At 36.4% G+C, this 20,967-nt stretch overlaps 1 protein-coding gene and 1 long non-coding RNA gene across 2 annotated transcripts in view; one reads left to right on the plus strand and one right to left on the minus strand.

Moving 5' to 3' along the window:
• Positions 1 to 7,336, plus strand: part of LOC134730279 (uncharacterized) — a 75,293-nt gene extending 67,957 nt beyond the window's left edge. Inside the window, exon 5 of the long non-coding RNA XR_010111989.1 lies at positions 7,166 to 7,336. This is a non-coding gene — a long non-coding RNA (uncharacterized LOC134730279). The remainder of the gene's footprint in view (positions 1 to 7,165) is intronic.
• TACR3 (tachykinin receptor 3) overlaps positions 1 to 20,967 on the minus strand; it is a 132,940-nt gene that overhangs the window by 29,786 nt on the left and 82,187 nt on the right. The window lies entirely within an intron of this gene.

Genomic DNA, 20,967 nt, shown 5'->3' on the forward strand with positions numbered 1-20,967 from the left:
AAAAAATTATGAGACATGTGAATAAATAGAAAAATGTAATCCATAGTCAAGAAACAAAATGAGCAAATATATTTCACAATTAGCAGGGAAGACCTTTAAATAAGTACGATAAACATATTAAGGTATCTACAGAAAAAGTTAGTTATAATGAGTTAAAAAATCGAGAATTTTAGGAGAGATATAAAAAGTATTTAAAGAAAGAGAGAAGCAAATGCAAATCTTAGAATAATATCTTAAATCAATACAAAACATTTCATTTTAATCATGATTATGTAAATACTTGATAAAAAGTACTTGATAATACTTGATTCATTTTGTTACTATCTCAAATCTTTTTCCAAGAATATAGCTCTAGAATAAAACATTTCTTTTGTTTTCATCATTACTAGAAGAAAAAAATTAATTTTGGGGGACTTCTAAGCAAAATCTATTGTTAAGTTCCCATTAATTGCTGCTGTTTCTGGTCAGAGTCTATTCTTTTTAGCAACTCATAAACATAAGAATTGGTGTATGCTGCCTCATCAAAAGTGGAAACCAGACTTGGAATATCAAAATGATTCATTATCGTTTAATGTTTATTTGAGTCATAAATATTAGAAGATCATAATTCATTTGAGTCATGGTTTAAGAAAAACAAGCAAGAAAATGTATAGCAAACTGATTTATTTTGAAATATTCTACCCTCCATATTAAATGTAAACTTTCATATATAATGATTATTTTTTTAAGTAATGACTTAAATAGAGGAATGAACGTAACTAGTATCATTTTGAAAGAATATGTGTTTATCAGGCACCCGGGGGAAGGTAATTAGGAGAGAAAAAAATATCACCAGACGTCATGATGCTTGTAGTTAGAGAAAATAAAATTGATGGGAGAAAAATCATAAAATATCCTAAAAATTCAGTGTCTATGAATTTAGGAAAAATATTTTTTCACTGGCTTTTAGTCGTCCTTTGAGGGCATTTGCCATCAGAAAAAATAATTCTATTTTTGTTTTTGTTGCAATTGCTTTTGGGAACTTAGCCATAAATTCTTTGCCAAGGTCGATGTTGAGAAGAGTACTTCCTAGATTGTCTTCCACGATGTTTATAATTTGAGGTCCTACATTGAAAGCTTTAATCCATTTTAAGTTAATTTTTGTATATGGTGAAAGGTAGGAGTCCAGCTTCAATCTTCTGCATATGGCTAGCTAGTTATCCTAGCACCATTTGTTGAATAGGGAATCCTTTCTCTGTGGCTTGTTTTTGTCAGTCTTGACAAAGTTCAGATGGTTGGTTGTAGGTGTGTGGCTTTATTTCTGAGTTTTCTATTCTGTTCCATTGGTCTAGGTGTCTGCTTTTGTACCAGTGCCAAACTGTTTTGGTTACTGTGGCTTTATAGAATAGTTTGAAGTCGGGTGGTATGATGCCTCTGGATTTGTTCTTTTTGCTTAGGATTGCTTTGGTGACTTGGGCTTTTTTTGTTGTTGTTGTTCCATATGAATTTTAGAGTAGTTTTTCTAGTTCTGTGAGGAATGACATGGGTAGTTTGATAGGAATAGCACTGAATCTGTAAATTGCTTTGGGAAGTGTGACCATTTTTACGATATTGATTCCTCCAATCCATGAGCATGAGATGCTTTTTATTTATTTGTGTCCTCTCTGATTTCTTTCAGCAGTGTTTTGTAGTTCTTCTTGTAAAGATCTTCCACCTCCTTGGTCAGTTGTATTTGTAGGCATTTTATTTTTTTGTGGCTATTGTAAGTGAGATGGTGCTTTTGATTTATTTCTCAGCCTGGAATGCTGGTATATAGAAATGCTATTGATTTTTGTACGTTGATTTTGTACCCTGAAATTTTACTAAAGTTGTTTATCAATTCTAGGAGCCTTTTGGCAGAGTCTTTAGGATATTTCACGTATAGAATAATGCCATCTTCAAAGAGAGATAGTTTGACTTCTTTTCCTATTTGGATGCTTTTCATTTCTTTCTCTGAAAGTTGCTGAAAGTGTTTATCAATTTTAGGAGCCTTTGAGCAGAGACTATAGGGTTTTCTAGGTATACAATCATATCATCTGTGAAGAGAGATAGCGTGACTTCCTATTTTTTTTTGACGGAGTCTCACTCTGTCACCCAGGCTGGAGTTCAGTGGCACGACCTCAACTCACTGCAAGCTCCGCCTCCAGGGTTCAAGCAATTCTCCTGCCCCAGCCTCCTGAGTAGTTGGGATTGCAGGCACCTGCCACTACGCCTGGCTAATTTTTGTATTTTTAGTAGAGACAGGGTTTCACCATGTTGGCCAGGCTGGTCTTGAACTCCTGATCTCAAATGATCTGCCCACCTCAGCCTCCCAAATTGCTGAGATTACAGGCATGAGCCACTGCACCTGGCCACTATTTAGATGGCTTTTATTTCCTTCTTTTGCCTGACTGCTCTGGCTGAGACTTCCAGTACTATGTTGAATAGGAGTGGTGAGAGTCGGCATCCTTGTCTTGTTTCAGGTCTCAAGGAGAATGGTTTGAGCTTTTGCCCATTCAATATGATGTTGGTTGTGGGTCTGTTACAGATGGCTCTTATTATTTTGAGGTGTATTCCTTTGAAGTCTAGTATGTTGAGGGTTTTTATCATGAAGAAATTTTGGATTTTTATCAAAAGCTTTTTCTGCATTTATTGACATGACAATATGATCTGTGCTATTGATTCTGATTGTGTGGTGAATCACAATTATCAACTTGCAGATATTGAAACAGCCTTGTATTCCAGGAATGTCTCCAAAGTAACAAAAACTTGCTAAGTTGATAAGTGGGACCTAATTAAAATAAAGAGTTTCTGCACAGCAAACAAAAACTATCAACAGAGCAAACAGACAACCTACAGAATGGAGGATATTCACAAACTATGTACCTGACAAATGCCTTATATCTAGAATCTATAGGGAACTTAACAAGCAAAAATAAAAACCTTATTTTAAAAATGGGCAAAGGACATGAAAAGACATTTTTCAAAACAAGACATACAAGTGGCCAACAAACATATAAAAAATGCTCAGCATCACTAGTTGTCAGAGAAATGCAAATTAAAGCCACAATGAGATATCATCTTACACCACTCAGAATGGCTTTTATTAAACAGTCAAAAAACAACAGATGCTGGTGAGATTGTGGAGAAAAGGGAACACTGTTGGTGGGCTTAAACACTATTGGCGGGAACATAAATTAGCATGACCGCTATGGAAATCAGTCCAGAAGTTTCTCAAAGAACTTAAAATAGAGCTGCCATTCAACCCAGCATTCCCATTACTGGGTACACCAAAGAAAACAAATCATTCTACCTAAAAGACACATACATTCATCACTGCATATTCACAATAGAAAAGACATATGATCAACCCTGGTACCCATTAATGATAGAGTACAGTTTAAAAAATGCCCATATACACCTTGAAATACTATGCAGCCATAAAAAAGAGGGAAATCATGTCCTTTGCAGGGACATGGATGATCCCGGAGGTCATTATCCTAAACAGACTAATGCAGGAATAGAAAACCAAATACCACATGTTCTTGCATATAAGTAGGAGCTAAACATTGAGCACACATGGACATAAATACGGGAACAATACACATCGTGGACTACTGGAGGGTGGGGGTGGATTTAAAAAACTACCCATTGAGCACTATGCTCACACCTGGAGGATGTGGATTCATACTCCAGACATCAACATCACACAATATTCCCATACAACAAATCTACACATGTACTTGTCTCTAAAATAAAAGTTAAACTTTAAACAATAAAAAAGATTCCAAGGAAACAGATTCATTCATTAATCTTATAAGCATTTATACCATTCCTGAATTATGTTATGTACCTTGTGAGTTGTTGACTATCTAATGCTAAGGCATAGACCCTGCTCTTCAGTTTGGTAAAATTTCTTGGAACGGATAGCTAAACAAAAGAACATTACTTATATAATGTTGTATGCCACATGCTAGAGTTTTCCATGTGGTATTGTGGAAGCTCAATGTGAAACACTGAGGAAGTGGAGATATTGAAGAGTCCTTCTAGAAGAATAGCTGTCTGTGATGAGAGCAATTGAAAAGCGGTGGGGGAAAGCAGGGACGAGTCTTCTGATCACAGAAAATAAGGTAACCAAAACTCATGCCTCCTTCTAGTATTACGAATAGTTTCGCTGAGCGGGATGTACCATGTACTACAAGGTATGCTGATCAAGAAGCTGGAAGATAAGGATGGAGGTGAGAATAGAGGGCCAATATGTGTTTACAGGTCAGATAAACCATTAAAGAATTTTAATAAGGGTATTCATAAATTCAGATTTTAGAGAGATACTTTGAAGACAGTTTAGAATAGACTTCATTTGAGTGGAATATAAGATAGGCAGGAGGCTTTTTATAAATCCAGACAAAGAATTAGGTAGTTCTAAACAAGAATGGAGGAAAGGCTTAGGAAAGAAGAAAATAACTATATGAGTACATTTAGAGTTAATTTGAAGGTCCTTGTCATTCATTGAACATTGATTAAGGAAAGGGAGAAGTTATAGATTATTTCCAGATTTTTTGTCTGGACCACTGTATGGATATTAAGAATATTCTATAAAATGGAAACAAGCATTTCAGAGCAAAAATTATTATTTAGTTTTTACCAGCTTACTTTGAAGTGTCTACTACACATGGGTTTGGGGTGAGAGGTGGTTAATAAAATTTTAATCTCAAGCTCAGGGCCTAAACCTAGAGAAATCTAGATATGGGCATAATACCAATGTAGATTTGAAAGTAATTTTTAAGGGTGTTGATATCCTGGGAGATGAGATTATCCAAATAAGATCCTAAATGAAAGTATAAAAATACAAAGAACGCGACTTTGGGTAAAGAGTAGCATTTAAGTGGTTGTTAGAAGAAGAAAAGCCAAAAAAGTCTACTGAAGAGGAATGGTCTGCAGAGAGAAACGACACCAATGCCATGGACAGGGAGACTTCTCAAAGGGGGAGTGATCAAAGGGTGTCTGTTCCTTCAATCTAGCCAAGGACTGAATACATCCAGTGAATTTAGGAACAAAGAAGTCAAAGGTAACTTTGGCAAGGGTAGTTTCAGTGGAATGGTGTGCTGGAAGCCACAGCGAATTAATCAAAGGTGTAAAAGATTGATAAGAGAAGCAGGCAAAGAGATGTGAGCATACTTACATTTTGAGAGAGAACATAGTGAAGTAAAATAGGTCATGGTTCAGAAGACAGATGGTTTCATTGACGGAGGACTACTCTTGAGAAGGAAGTGCCGAGGATACAGAATATTGGTAATGAGTGGATGAAGGACATGAAAAGATAGAAATCAGTGAAAGGCCAGGCACGGTGGCTCATGCCTGCAATCCCAGCAGTTTGGGAGGCTGAGGCGGGCGGATCACAAGGTCAGGAGATCGAGACCATCCTGGCTAACACAGTGAAACCCCCTCTCTACTAAAAACACAAAATTAGCCGGGCGTGGCAGCGTCTGCCTGTAGTCCCAGCTGCTGGGGAGGCTGAGGCAGGAGAGTGGTGTGAACCCGGGAAGTGGAGCTTGCAGTGAGCCGAGAGGCTTGATGAGGTGTTCAGAGTGAGTCTAGCCAAAAATATGTGGCCAATTGAATCTCCAACCCCCACATAAAAAAGAATCCAAAATTCAATACTAGGAATTATTCAGGTACCAGAGAAGAACTGCATTGCTGTGGAGTTATGGAGCTCAGTAGCAAGCAGCTATCAGACCCAGAGGAGACTAATGTCAAGGTGGTTGGATAAGGGCATTCACCCAATTTTAAGAAACTACACTTCCAAAAATAAAATAAAATGCATGTTAAAGTTCTACTCAAAATGAATCAGAGGGCAAAATTTAAAAGATGAAAATGCCACGAGGTCATTTCCTGGATCTACCTGTCCTCCAACTGGAGTATACCTACCTAATGTATTTAAAATAATGTACAAATTTAAATAACAAAATCTTTAAAATATGTATTTATCTTAAATCCTCTTCACAGGAGGATTTAAGATACATTATTTTAAATATTGTATTATTTAAATCCTCCTGTGAAGAAGATTTAAAATAAATACATTAATGCTTTATACATATATTTAAAATTTATACAAATAAAACTATAAACTTTTTTTCCACTCAACTATTGTAATCTGGTACTTTAGTTGGATCAAAATATATTTGCAAAGCTATATATTTCAGAGAGAAGAAAATCTGATTTATGCTGCTAAATCATGCAAAGATAGACACCCTGGGATTTTTCTCTATTTTTTTTTTTTAAATTAACAACGTCATATGCTGGTAAATAGTTTTCTGCTTATTTTATGGCAAAATTTATTTTGGCTTGTAATCATAGACTATAACAGCCATGTTTGTGCCGTATAAAAATTTGATAACATGACTATAGCAAAACGTATCTGAACTATATGTCCCATTTTAGGTTATGAGACTTAAGAAGGGTGTGGGTTAAATCCTTTATTTTTGAATCACTTGCCCAAGACTGCCTAAATCCTAGGCAGTCTTATAGGAAGACCAGAGAGCAATAGAAACTGAATTTTAAGGCATAGGGTCTCCCATTCAATGTATTACAAGTGATCCCTAAATAAATGTAAGTTGTTTTATTTATTGCCTCACAGTACTGGATTCAGAGGTCTCTATGCATAGTCCTTCTTGCAAAAATTTCTTGCTTGGTAATGAAATTTTCTAGGAGATGCTCCAGGAAATCTCACAGCTAGAAGGTAGACTCGTTTTCGGATGATGGAGACCTGGCTTATATTCTGAATAATGTAAATAAAACAGTGACTTCTAGTTCTCCAGGATATTTTGTTTTAAAGTAAAACACACTACCTTGTTCAATCTAGGTTAACTGTGGCATATCAACCTTTGACTATCACTCATCAGTTTTTAATTTCTAATGAGAAACTTTATATGAAGAGAATTATTTCATACTTGATCGTCTGCCTTTTAATCCACACGGGTAACATTTGAAGGACCCGTTGCTTATTCTAATTAATATTTGAGTTCCTATTCCCTTTAGGTATGCAATTACTGTTTTCTGTGTTGTTCTCATGTCTTTTATGATGCTGTTTTCTTTGCAGATTTAGTATACAAAGCATGTATGTTCCTTTAGGGTGTTAGCAAAAATAATTTTCCTTGTCTGGGCTTAGATGGTACAGCAAGAGGCTTTAGAAATTCCTGTTTCAGAGATTTATATAAGGCTGCCACAACTTTCTGGAGAATGATGAAATAATGAAGCAGAAATAATCTGAAGATAATACCTGAGAATCAAAAGGGATAAAGTAATCACAGTGCATTATTCCACTAGTTCTAAATGTTTTCAAATAAAAAAAGATTAAAGACAGGCTTGAGAGGCATACAAATGATTTCGACAAAGCCATAAATTTGAAAATATGCTGAGTAAAGTATACAGGTGTATAGAAAATCATAGCACTTTGGAATTTACAACTTAAGCAAAGTAGTAGAAGAAAGTCTCCCCGAAATCTTTGTTGAAATGAAATAAAAATGAAAATAGTATTAGAAAGAAATCTGAAGAGATTTACAGCATGTAATTGGAATTACAGAAATAAAGCATTTGTGTAACATGGTTTGTAAGACAAAACATTATTTTTCTATTTGTAATTCCCTTTTGACTTGAAGGAGAGTGAAATGTGGGTACGTGGAAAATATTTTGTTTTCTGAGTAGGGTAACAGATGTGGGTAGGTATTTGGAAGTTTGGAATCATTTGAATTATAGGAACAGGGCTACAGTTTGAATTGTCAGAACAATTCTAAATTTGTCTTTAAAAAGTGTGGGTGAATGGTCTTTCTGGATCAGAGAAATGGATCAAGGGGGAGCAGCAAGACAGCGAAAGGTAGAGAGGGAGAAGAAAAGAGAGAAGGAGATTAAAAAAGAGAGAAACACGCAATTGCCTCAGAACTGACTTCAGAAGAAATGTTGAAAGGAATTTTATGCCGTGAGAGACAAATTATCCTTTTGGACTAATCTACAAAATCCTCAGTAAATTTACATTTTTCATTAAGGACATATGAAAAAATTTAAAAAGTTATATACATGGAGGCTGCTAAAATCTGGTTTACATAGGTAATGATAAATGAAAACAATATTACTGGGAATTGAATGGTATAAAACGTGTAAGGACTATGAGACATTTACAGAGTGCTCTCTTGGTGGGAAGTAGGTGTCGTGCTAGGCACATTGAAAACTTGGTCCCTTGTTACAAAGATTATGTACAAATGAAAAGGTGAAATAATTTTGAAATGAACTGTTTCCTGTAAGGCAAGGATAGACAAAAGAGAAGTAGAAATGCAAGGGAAAGTGGAAAAAAAACTGCCAAGTAGGGATGAACAAAAGGAGTAAAATATTCAAGTCAGGCCAGCAGAAAAATACTTTCCTCAATTTTCTTTCAGCTAAAGAATAAACCAGTTAGAATGATATGGGAGTAGGGGATGGGGGGGTTGTAATTCTACCTTTATTTAGTAGCACTCTCACTTGCCATGAAACCTGTATCTTCATATTAGAGCAGAATTCATCCTTGGTGCCAGGAAGCTCCCGGAATCTATGAGGTGACTTGGATCAAAGAGATCAATATCTAAAGACTTTAAATAACCTCTGTGTTATCTGCTGAACTATATCCTCCTAAAATTTTTTTGTTGAAGTCCTAACCCCCAGTACCTTACACTGTGACAGAATTTGAAGATAGGGCCTTTAAAGAGGCAATTCAGGTAAAATGACATCATACACCTGGTCTGTAATCCAAAAATAACTGTGCTTTTATCAGAAGAGATTAGGACACAGACCTGAAGGGAAGGCCACATGAAGATCCCAGAGGGATGGAGCCTTTTACAAGCCAAGGAGAGAGGCCTCGGGAAAAATCAACCCAGCCTACATTTTGATCTTGGACTTCTAGCCTCCAAGACAGTGGAAAAATAAATGTCTATAGTTTAAGCCACCCAGTCTGTGATACTTTGTTATGGCAGCTCTAACAAACTATCTTTTTTACCTTTCCCTCCCTATCACCCTCTAAATCATATGGGACAGATGTGAACTGACATTTGTATTGTTATTCAACCTAGGTAGATCCATGTTGAGTCATATACTTGTGTAATTTACGTAGGTGCTTCTGTGGCTGAAATTACTAATCTAATCTGGTATCTTTTACCAATTACATCCATCAGAGAGAGCCTGGTCATATGTCACCCCTGGATCTTAGCTGTCAACCAAAAGGACACTAAGACAAAAAAGCCTGTCCTTTATGTGGGCTTTTATTATTATTGTTATTTTTTTTTTAACGAATTTTTGTGTTTAGGAAAAAGACGTATAGCTGGTGTAACCAGCTAAGGGCCTGGGGCAGAATGGGAGGCTTGCGGGAATGTGTGTCGGTTAGCAAATATGCCATGGAGATTTGCAACACTTAAGCCTGCGTGTACTCCTTGCTATTCATCATTCTGTTAACTGCACCTCTCTAGTAATTATTTTACATGGCCAGGTAGTTTATATTTGATGTTGATAAATATAGTCCTACAAAACATTGAAGTAGTTTTCTCCAGTATGAAAGAAAGCAGGCATTGTGTTTGTTGTTGTTTTCAGTATAGTTTAAGGTTAAGGGAATTTGTAACTTTATAATGAGTAATAAATGCATGGTATAATTTCTTTTTACTGATTAGAATTTTTAGTTTACTGCATACTGTATCAGTAATCTATATAATAAAAAGGTTCCAAAGGTCCCTATGTATTATTTTAATTGTGGTGGGGCCGAGCACGGTAGCTCACACCTGTTATCCCAGCACTTTGGGAGACTGAGGTGGGTGGATCACGAGGCCAGGAGTTCGAGACCAGCCTGGCCAACATAGCAAAACCCCATCTCAACGAAAAATAAATTAAAAAAAATTAGCTGGGCGTGGTGGCAGGCACCTGTAGTCCCAGCTCCTTGGGAGGCTGAGGCAGGAGAACCACTTGAACTCAGGAGGCGGAGGTTGCTGTGAGCCGAGATCACGCCATTGCATTCCAGCCCGAGTGACGGTGCGAGACTCCGTCTCAAAAAAAAAAAAAAAAAAGTCTAGGTATTAAAGTTGTGCTAATTCCTCCTTGGTGGTTCACACCTGTAATCGCAGCACTTTCAGAAGCCAGGGTGATGGCTCACCTGAGGTCAGGAGTTTGAGACCAGTCTGGCCAACATGACGAAACTGTGTTTCCATTTAAAAATACAAAAAAAAAAAAAAAAAGCTGGGCGTGGTGGTGTGCACCTATAATCCTAGCTACTCAGAAGGCTGAGGCATGAGAATCACTTGAACCTGGGCGGCAGAGGTAGCAGTGAGCCGAGATTGCTCCACGGCACTCCAGCCTGGGCAATAGAGCAAGACTCGGTCTAAAAAATAAATAAATAAATAAATAAATATTTAAAAAAAGTTTTGGTAAAGGGATCAATTCATCAAGAAGAGCTAACTATCCTAAATATATATGCACCCAATACAGGAGCACCCAGATTCATAAAGCAAGTCCTTAGAGACCTACAAAGAGACTTAGACTGCCACACAATAATAATGGGAAACTTTAACACCCCACTGTCAATATTAGACAGACAGATCAACAAGACAGAAGGTTAACAAGGATATCCAGGAATTGAACTCAGCTCTCCACCAAGTGGACCTAATAGACATCTACATAACTCTCCACCCCCATATCAACAGAATATACATTCTTCTTAGAACCACATCACATTTATTCTAAAACTGACCACGATTGGAAGTAAAGCACTCCTCAGCAAATGTAAAAGAACAGAAATCACAACAAACTGTCTCTCAGACCACAGTGCAATCAAATTAGAACTCATGATCAAGAAACTCACTCAAAACCGCACAACTTCATGGAAACTGAACAACTTGCTCCCGAATGACTACTGGGTAAACAACAAAATGAAGGCAGAAATAAAAATGTTCTTTGAAACTAATGAGAAAAAAGACACAAGGTACCAGAATCTCTGGGACACAGGTGAAGCAGTGTGTAGAGGGAAATTTATAGCACTAAATGCCCACAAGAGAAAGCAGGAAAGACCTAAAATCAACACCCTAACATTACAATGAAAAGAACTAGAGAAGCAAGAGCAAACGCATTCAAAAGCTAGCAGAAGGCAAGAAATCACTAAGATCAGAGCAGACCTAAAGGAGACAGAGACACAAAAAACCCTTCAAAAAAATCAATGAATCCAGGAGCTGGTTTTTTGAAAAGATCAACAAAATTGATAGACTGCTAGCAAGACTAATAAAGAAGAAAAGGGAGAGGAATCAAATATACGCAATAAAAAATGATAAAGGGGATATCACCACCGATCCCACAGAAATACAAACTACCATCACAGAATACTATAAACAACTCTACACAAATAAACTAGAAAATCTAGAAGAAATGGATAAATTCCTGGACACATACACCCTCTCAACACTAAACCAGGAAGAAGTCAAATCTCTGAATAGACTAATAACAGGCTCTGAAATTGAGGCAATAATTAATAGCCCACCAACCAAAAAAATCCAGGACCAGATACATTCACAGCTGAATTCTACCAGATGTACAAGGAGGAGCTGGTACCATTCCTTGTGAAACTATTCCAATCAATAGAAAAAGAGGGAATCCTCCCTAACTCATTTTATGAGGCAAGCATCATCCTGATACCAAAGCCTGGCAGAGACAAAACAAAAAAAGAGAATTTTAGATCAATATCCCTGATGAACATCGATGCAAAAATCCTCAATAAAATACTGACAAACTGAATCCAGCAGCACATCAAAAAGCTTAACCACCACAATCAAGTCAGCTTCATCCCTGGGATGCAAGGCTGGTTCAACATACACAAATCAATAAATGTAATCCATCATATACACAGAACCAATGACAAAAACCACATGATTATCTCAATAGATGCACAAAAGGCCTTCGACAAAATTCAACAGCCCTTCATGCTAAAAACTCTCAATAAATTAGGTATTGATGGAATGTATCTCAAAATAATCAGAGCTATTTATGACAAACCCACAGCCAATATCATACTGAATGGGCAAAAACTGGAAGCATTCCCTTTGAAAACTGGCACAAGACAAGGATGCCCTCTCTCACCACTCCTATTCAACATAGTGTTGGAAGTTCTGGCCAGGGCAATCAGGCAGGAGAAAGAAATAAAGTGTATTCAATTAGGAAAAGAGGAAGTCAAATTGTCCCTGTTTGCAGATGACATGATTGTATATCTAGAAAACCCCATTGTCTCAGCCCAAAATCTCCTTAAGCTGATAAGCAACTTCAGCAAAGTCTCAGGATACAAAATCAATGTGCAAAAATCACAAGCATTCTTATACACCAATAGCAGACAAACAGAGAGCCAAATCATGAGTGAACTCCCATTCACAATTGCTACAAAGACAATAAAATACCTAGGAATCCAACTTACAAGGGATGTGAAGGACCTCTTCAAGGAGAACTACAAACCACTGCTCAATGAAATAAAAGGGTACACAAACAAATGGAAGAACATTCCATGCTCATGGATAGGAAGAATCAATACTGTGAAAATGGCCATACTGCCCAAGGTAATTCATAGAATCAATGCCATCCCCATCAAGCTACCAATGACTTTCTTCACAGAATTGGAATAAACTATAGTTCATATGGAACCAAAAAAGAGCCCACATTGCTAAGACAATCCTAAGCAAAAAACAAAGCTGGAGGCATCACGCTCCTTGACTTCAAACTACACTACAAGGCTACCATAGCCAAAACAGCATGGTACTGGTACCAAAACAGAGATATAGACCAATGTTACAGAATAGAGCCCTCAGAAATAACACCGCACATCTACAACCATCTGATCTTTGACAAACCTGACAAAAACAAGAAATGGAGAAAGGATTCCCTATTTAATAAATGGTGCTGGGAAAACTGGCTGCCATATGCAGAAAGCTGAAACTGGATCCCTTCCTTACACCTTATACAAAAACTAATTCAAGATGGATTAAAGACTTAAATGTTAGACCTAAAACCGTAAAAACCCTAGAAGAAAACCTAGGCAATACCATTCAGGACATAGGCATGGGCAAGGACTTCATGAATAAAACACCAAAAGCAATGGCAACAGAAGCCAAAATTGACAAATGGGATCTAATTAAACTAAAGAGATTCTGTACAGCAAAAGAAATTACCATCAGAGTGAATAGGCAACTTACAGAGTGTGAGAAAATCTTTGCAATCTACCTATCTAACAAACGGCTAATATCCAGAATCTACAAAGAACTCAAATTTACAAGAATAAAACAACCCCATCAAAAAGTGGGCAAGGGATATGAACAGACACTTCTCAAAAGAAGACATTTATGCAGCCAACAGACACATGAAAAGATGCTCATCATCACTGGTAATCAGAGAAATGCAAATCACAACCACAATGAGATACCATCTCACGCCAGTTAGAATGGTGATCATTAAAAAGTCAGGAAACAACAGATGCTGGAGGAGATGTGGAGAAATGGGAATGCTTTTACACTGTTGGTGGGAGTGTAAATTAGTTCAACCATTGTGGAAGACAGTGTGGTGATTCCTCAAGTATCTAGAACTAGAAAAACCATTGACCCAGCCTTCCCATTACTGGGTATATACCCAAAGGATTGTAAATCATGCTATTATAAAGACACACACACACGTATGTTTATTGTGGCACTATTCACAATAGCAAAGACTTGGGACCAACCCAAATGTCCATCAATGATAGACTGGATAAAGAAAATGTGGCACATATACACATGGAATACAATGCAGCCATAAAAAGATGAGTTCATGTCCTTTGCAGGGACATGGATGAAGCTGGAAACCATCGTTCTCAGCAAACTATCACAAGGACCAAAAACCAAACACGGCATATTCTCACTCATAGGTGGGAATTGAACGATGAGAACACCAGGACACAGGGCAGGGAACATCACACATGGGGGCCTGTTGGGGTGTGGGTGGCTGGAGGAGGGATAGCACTTGGAGAAATACCTAATGTAAATGACGAGTTGATGAGTGCAGCAAACCAACATGATACATGTATACCTGTGTATCAGCACTGCACATTGCGCACATGTACGCTAGAACTTAAAAGTATAATAAAAAAATGAATAATAAATGCATGGTATAGTTCCTTTTTACTGATTAGAATTTTTAGTTTACTGCATACTATATCAATAATGCATATAATAAAAAGCTTCCTATGTATTATTTTACTTGTGGTAGAACACATAGATATTTACTAAAATATTTAGTGAACTATGGAAACTTTCCAGAAAAGTTTAATTCATTTAGCAGTAAGATAAATAGGCCTTACTTTCAGTCCTAAGGGAATTAATATAGTCCTGAAAACATTAACTTTGTCTGGAAGATTCAGATTATAATCTTTCTTTTGTGTGTTGGGACTGAGCTGAGTACCATGTTGGAAATTAGGAAGCCTAAAGTCCAGAACTGGCTCTCCCTGTTTATAACAATTCTGACCTTAAGCAAGTCACATCACATGACTGTAGATTCTCTCATCTATAACATGAGAAGGTAGTTGATTCACAAAACTCCATCCATCCGGCATTATGCTAGGCACTGAGAAGACAATGGTGAGTAAAGCACTGCTCTTGATCGGTGTTCTTTAATAGAGCCTAGAATTTGCTTGTGATAAAATACTTTACTTTTTCTAACCAAGTATCATTTCAATTCAACCTATTTTTGATTTATCTTGTTCTTTCCTCTATTTTTTAAGTCTAATAGCTGTGCGAACTTATTTTTACATGGGGTCTAATTGTAAACTAAAGAATCATAAATGGTTATTAGATAATATGTTATTATTTACTAAAGTGAATACTCCAAATATTCACAAATAGCCTAGTTAAAACTATTTAACTGTATATTAAAAACCACTCAATCAAGATAAAATAGGGAAACATGGACAACATTTAGAAATGCGCATTCGTCTTAGGAGAGGGAAAAGACAATAATGTTTGTGTGAATTTAGCTTACCAGATGAGACAGAAAACATTGAAACAAATTCTGATAGAAATCTTGTCATTATACATGGAACCAACCCAAATGCCCATCAATGATAGGCTGAATAAAGAAAATGTGGTACCTATACATCCTGGAATACTATGCAGACACAAAGAGAAATGAGATCATGTCCTTTGCAGGGACATGGATGAAGCTGGAAGCCATCATGCTCAGCAAACTAACACAGGAACAGAAAATCAAACATCACATGTTCTCTTTCACTTATAAGAGACAGTTGAACATTGAGAACACATGGACACAGGAAGGAGAATAACACACAGCAGGGTCTGTTGGTGGGTGGGGGGTGAGGGGAGGGAACTTAGGGGATGGATCAATAGGTACAGCAAACCACCATGGCACACGTATACCTAGGTAACAAACCTGCACGTTCTGCACATGTATCCTGTTTTTTTTTGAAGAAATAAAGAAAAAGAAATATTGTCATTTTATAAAGTGCACTGAAAGCTGGATGAAAGCGTATGAAGAAAGAATAAATCAATACATTGAAGAGCAAGGACCAATCTATTTCCAGAAAAGTGAATCTGTACAGAAAGGCAGAAGATCATTTTAGCATTAAATATAAAATCTAACGGTGCCTTGTAAATGTAACCACAATATTCATAATCAAAGGGGGCAAGATAACTCTAAGTGACATGGGCAACAGAACTAGAGGGATATAATTTATAGAAGGAAGAATAAATTTGTTCTCTTAAAACTTATGTATTGAGTACATATTGTAAAAAAAGATTAAAAAGTGTTAGTATGATGATATTATTATATTATTAATTATTTTCCTGACATCTTTTTGTCCCTCTTTTACTGACATTAACTACAATGCAGTTCCTAGACCTTAGTGTTAGACTGGGTTCCAAACTAGATTCCTCTGCTTTCTGGACACACCCTCTAAGCCTTAGTTATATCATCAGATAGCTAACTATAATAATACCTTTTAGTGTTGATGACACTACTAAATGAGATAATGTATGTGACTAACAATGCTTAAATATGTGGTCTTATTATAATTAAAAGTAATTTACTAAATAAAGAAATATTGAGCATCTGAAAGAAATGCATGTAGATTTTGTAATCCTAAGGGCTAAATGAATAAAGTAACAGAGCCCCATGAGGTAGCTTATTTGCTGCAAATTAATTTATTTTATTATTATTTTAAATTTTATTTTTCCATAAGTTATTGGGGTACAGGTGGTATTTGGTTACATGAGTAAATTCTTTAGTGGAGATTTGTGAGACCCCGGTGCACCCATCACCCAAGCAGTATACACTGCACCCTATTTGTTGTCCTGATCCCTCAACCCTCCCACTCTTCCCCACAAGTCCCCAAAGTCCACTGTACCATTCTTATGACTGTGTCCTCGTAGCTTAGCTCCCACAATCAGTGAGAACATAAAATGTTTGGTTTTCCATTCCTGAATTATTTCACTTAGAATAATAGTCTCTAACCTTATCCAGGTCATTGCAATTTAAATGAGCTAATTTCTATTTTCAGTTGAATAGTTTAAAAAATAGCCAGGTGTTTTCCTGATCCCATTGTCTTGGGGTTTAATTCCTCCATAGGTTTGTTGCATTTGTTCTGTTTTATGACCACAGATATTCCTAACTTTAGTTCTTTTTTTAAAAAAAGCAAGTCTTTCAAAATAGAAGCTGAAGAAAGTACATAAATATGAGTCAGAACCAATCGATCTATCACCATGTGAAATAAGCACCTAGAAATTCATCATCTGCTCACAAAAGTTCAGAAGCTAAAAGATTACACATGGTTATAAATACAAGCTGGTTATACTTCTAATGCAAAACTAAATAGGACTAGAAGGCAGATGGCATTAACCCTTTTACTTTTGGGAGCACAAAAACCACTGCATGAACTGTTAGTCATTCACTTTTTTCCCAAAGGATATTTTATTAATCTGTTATTAACAGTAACCTCTAATGAAGAGGAACAATGATATCAATGGAATTTTCTGCATTGCTTAAAAATCTTTCTTTTACTGAATTAGAAATAAAAACTTCAAATGAGATAAATGTAAACAGAAGCCAATAGTTCTGGCAAAATGATTTTTCTCTTCTCCTCTGACTTGGCCTCCAGGAGGTTGGGGGAATGAGATTGGGAGGAAGAAACATAAACAGTGAGAAGAGAAATGTGTGCTCATGATACCCAGTAGGTGGTGCAGCTATACTAGCTATAATTTTGCTATTTAAAGGGCATGATAGAATGCTGTTCTCTTCATGAACATTTATAATCAGAGTACAGAATGCATTGATATGAATCTCTGTTCATAAATGACCATCAGTTGTCATCTTCATCAGCATAAACTGTAAAGTACCTCTTGCTGCATATGAACTATTTCACCTTGCTGGATTTTCCTAAAGTGAATTCAACTTCTTCAACAATTGCTGGATTTTCGCACAGAAATTGGTTTCTATTTTTGTCAATAGCGTCCTCATTTTCTTAGCAATTAATCTTAAAACAGAACTTTTTCACTTCCAGTCTCTCAGTACCCATAGCTAATAGAGTTACCCAACTCTGGTGATTATTTTAAAAGGTTTTCACATTTATCCCTTTCCATTTCACCTTTAGTTTCTCTAGCTTCAACTTCCTTATTTGCTTATGCATCTCTCAAGTAAGATAACACCTTTTCTATCTAATCCAGAGCATTGTTGGGAGTGTAAGATAAAATAATGTGTAGGCTGTGCTACAAAAGGTTTTAGAGTTGGGAATTTTTTTAATCAAAGATTCTGAGCTAGTTTCAGTCTCCATATAGCTTGCTTGCTTCACCATTTGATGTGCTGGGTCTGCGCATACAAGTATATTACCTACATTATATATGCACACATATATGCATATTTATATGGGTAATAGAGACAAAACTACTACATATAAACATGACATTGTACTATAAGTATGATTTAATACTCTCAGTATCAATGATTTATCTCCCACTAAAACATTTGCCTAAATGTAGATAAAAGTGCATATATTTTTTCTTTCTGACAACTAGATAGGGCTAAGGGTTGAAGAGGAAGGAATGAGGTGGAGCAATGACTGAGATTGAAGAGAAAGAAGTATAGGGACTGGAGTCTTATCAACTGAAAGAAGAACTTTCATTTTTGAGGGGAGAGGTCTCCATGCTAAACTGAACTTAGGTGTGCATCTTCCCACCCCTACCCCTGTGCGAAACATAACTTGCAAACTCAGAGCCTAATCATGAAGGATTCTTCTAAGCCTTCCCGTGCTTAATATAAAGTGGGTTGCTTTGGTGACTTGCTTAACGTCAATGGTGTGATGGAAAACTTTGGCTCTAACCAAAATCAAGTGCACAGAACCCACTAAGAATTTTTTGTGAGCTTAGCCAACTAATATTTATGCTTGAAATATAAACCCTTTTGTAAGATTTAAATAAAATCACTTGTGCACAATGCCTGGTACACATTAGATGTTGAGTAAATATTTGATGAATCTCAATCATTGATGTCTATAATTGGAAGAGAATTTAGAGGTAGCTCTGTCTTATTATTTTATGAATAAGTTAATGAGCCTAGAAAAAAAATGATCCTACCAACATATTACTGAATCAGTACCAGTCTAGTAACCAGCAGTCCTGAATTTCATTCTCTTTCCATTATATTATAAACTTTTCCTTTCTTTTGCTTTGTATCATCACTCTCCTTTCTAACACAGTCTCTCTCTCTTTCTCCCCCTCCCTTGTCCTTCTTCCTCTCTCATAGGCACACACAAAACTTTGTGTTCATTTGGTTTAAGAATCCAGAATTTCTCAAAAATAAACAGCTAAATGTATGTAGGTTTACTAAGATTTAACAATGTATTTATTGTAGAGTTGCTTTCATTGCATTAAAACCATTAATTACTCTCAGTATGCTTTTGGTTAATTAACTAAGGAGAATTTGTTAAGGGAGTTTATGTATTGTTTTAATTTAGTATGTAGCAAAAGGAGTTGTTGAATGCTAGAAAACAAACCCATCTGAACTAAAAAACACAAAATACTATGTATTGAGCAGATTTACAATTTTTAATCAATCAAAACACAGATTTTACCTTAGTGCATCTCACTTTGGTAAGTATGTGCAGTACCAGCTTACTCATGAGTTTTTTCTGAAAATTAATTTTTAAGTTGACTCTGGTACTTACATGAATTTTGATTGCTGATATTGGAAAATATTTTCTTTTCAGAAATGATGTTATACATTTTGGTTGGCTTAGCACACAAAAGCCTTTTATCTCAGAATATGTAAATAATACAATAATATAATTCAATGGTACTGGTAACACATTCAAAATCTAGCAGAAGGCAAGAAATAACTAAGATCAGAGCAGAACTGAAGGAAATAGAGACACAAAAATCCCTTCAAAAAATTAATGAATCCAGGAGCTGGTTTTTTGAAAAGATCAACAAAATTGATAGACTGCTAGCAAGACTAATAAAGAAGAAAAGAGAGAAGAATCAAATAGATGCAATAAAAAATGATAAAGGGGATATCATCACCAATCCCACAGAAATACAAACTACCATCAGAGAATACTATAAACACCTGTATGCAAATAAACTGGAAAATCTAGAAGAAATGGATAAATTCCTCAACACATACATTCTCCCAACACTAAACCAGGAAGAAGTTGAATCTCTGAATAGACCAATTACAGGCTCTGAAATTGTGACAATAATCAATAGCTTACCAACCAAAAAAAGTCCAGGACCGGATAGATTCACAGCCGAATTCTACCAGAGGTACAAAGAGGAGTTGGTACCATTCCTTCTGAAACTATTCCGATCAATAGAAAAAGAGGGAATCCTCCCTAACTCATTTTATGAGGTCAGCATTATCCTGATACCAAAGCCAGGCAGAGACACAACCAAAAAAGAGAATTTTAGACCAATATCCTTGATGAACATCGATGCAAAAATCCTCAATAAAATACTGGCAAACCGAATCCAGCAGCACATCAAAAATCTTATCCACCATGATCAAGTGGGCTTCATCTCTGGGATGCAAGGCTGGTTCAGCATATGCAAATCAATAAATGTAATCCAGCATATAAACAGAACCAATGACAAAAACCAAATGATTATCTCAATAGATGCAGAAAAGGCCTTTGACAAAATTCAACAACCCTTCATGCTAAAAACTCTCAATAAATTAGGTATTGATGGGACGTATCTCAAAATAATAAGAGCTGTCTATGACAAACCCACAGCCAATATCATACTGAATGGGCAAAAACTGGAAGCATTCCCTTTGAAAACTGGCACAAGACAAGGATGCCCTCTCTCACCACTCCTATTCAACATAGTGTTGGAAGTTCTGGCCAGGGCAATCAGGCAGGAGAAAGAAATAAAGTGTATTCAATTAGGAAAAGAGGAAGTCAAATTGTCCCTGTTTGCAGATGACATGATTGTATATCTAGAAAACCCCATTGTCTCAGCCCAAAATCTCCTTAAGCTGATAAGCAACTTCAGCAGAGTCTCAGTATATGAAATCAATGTGCAAAAATCACAAGCATTGTTATACACCAATAACAGACAAACAGAGAGCCAAATCATGAGTGAACTCCCATTCACAATTGCTTCAAAGAGAATAAAAAACCTAGGGATCCAACTTACAAGGGATGTGAAGGACCTCTTCAAGGAGAACTACAAACCACTGCTCAATGAAATAAAAGAGGATACAAACAAATGGAAGAACATTCCATGCTCACTGGTAGGAAGAATCAATACCATAAAAAAGGCCATGCTGCCAAAGGTAATTTACAGATTCAATGCCATCCCCATCAAGCTACCAATGACTTTCTTCAGAGAATTGGAAAAAACTACTTCAAAGTTCATATGGAACCAAAAGAGAGCCCGCATCGCAAAGTCAATCCTA

This window comes from Pan paniscus, chromosome 3 (genome assembly GCF_029289425.2).
Source record: "Pan paniscus chromosome 3, NHGRI_mPanPan1-v2.0_pri, whole genome shotgun sequence".
Lineage (NCBI taxonomy): Eukaryota > Metazoa > Chordata > Mammalia > Primates > Hominidae > Pan > Pan paniscus.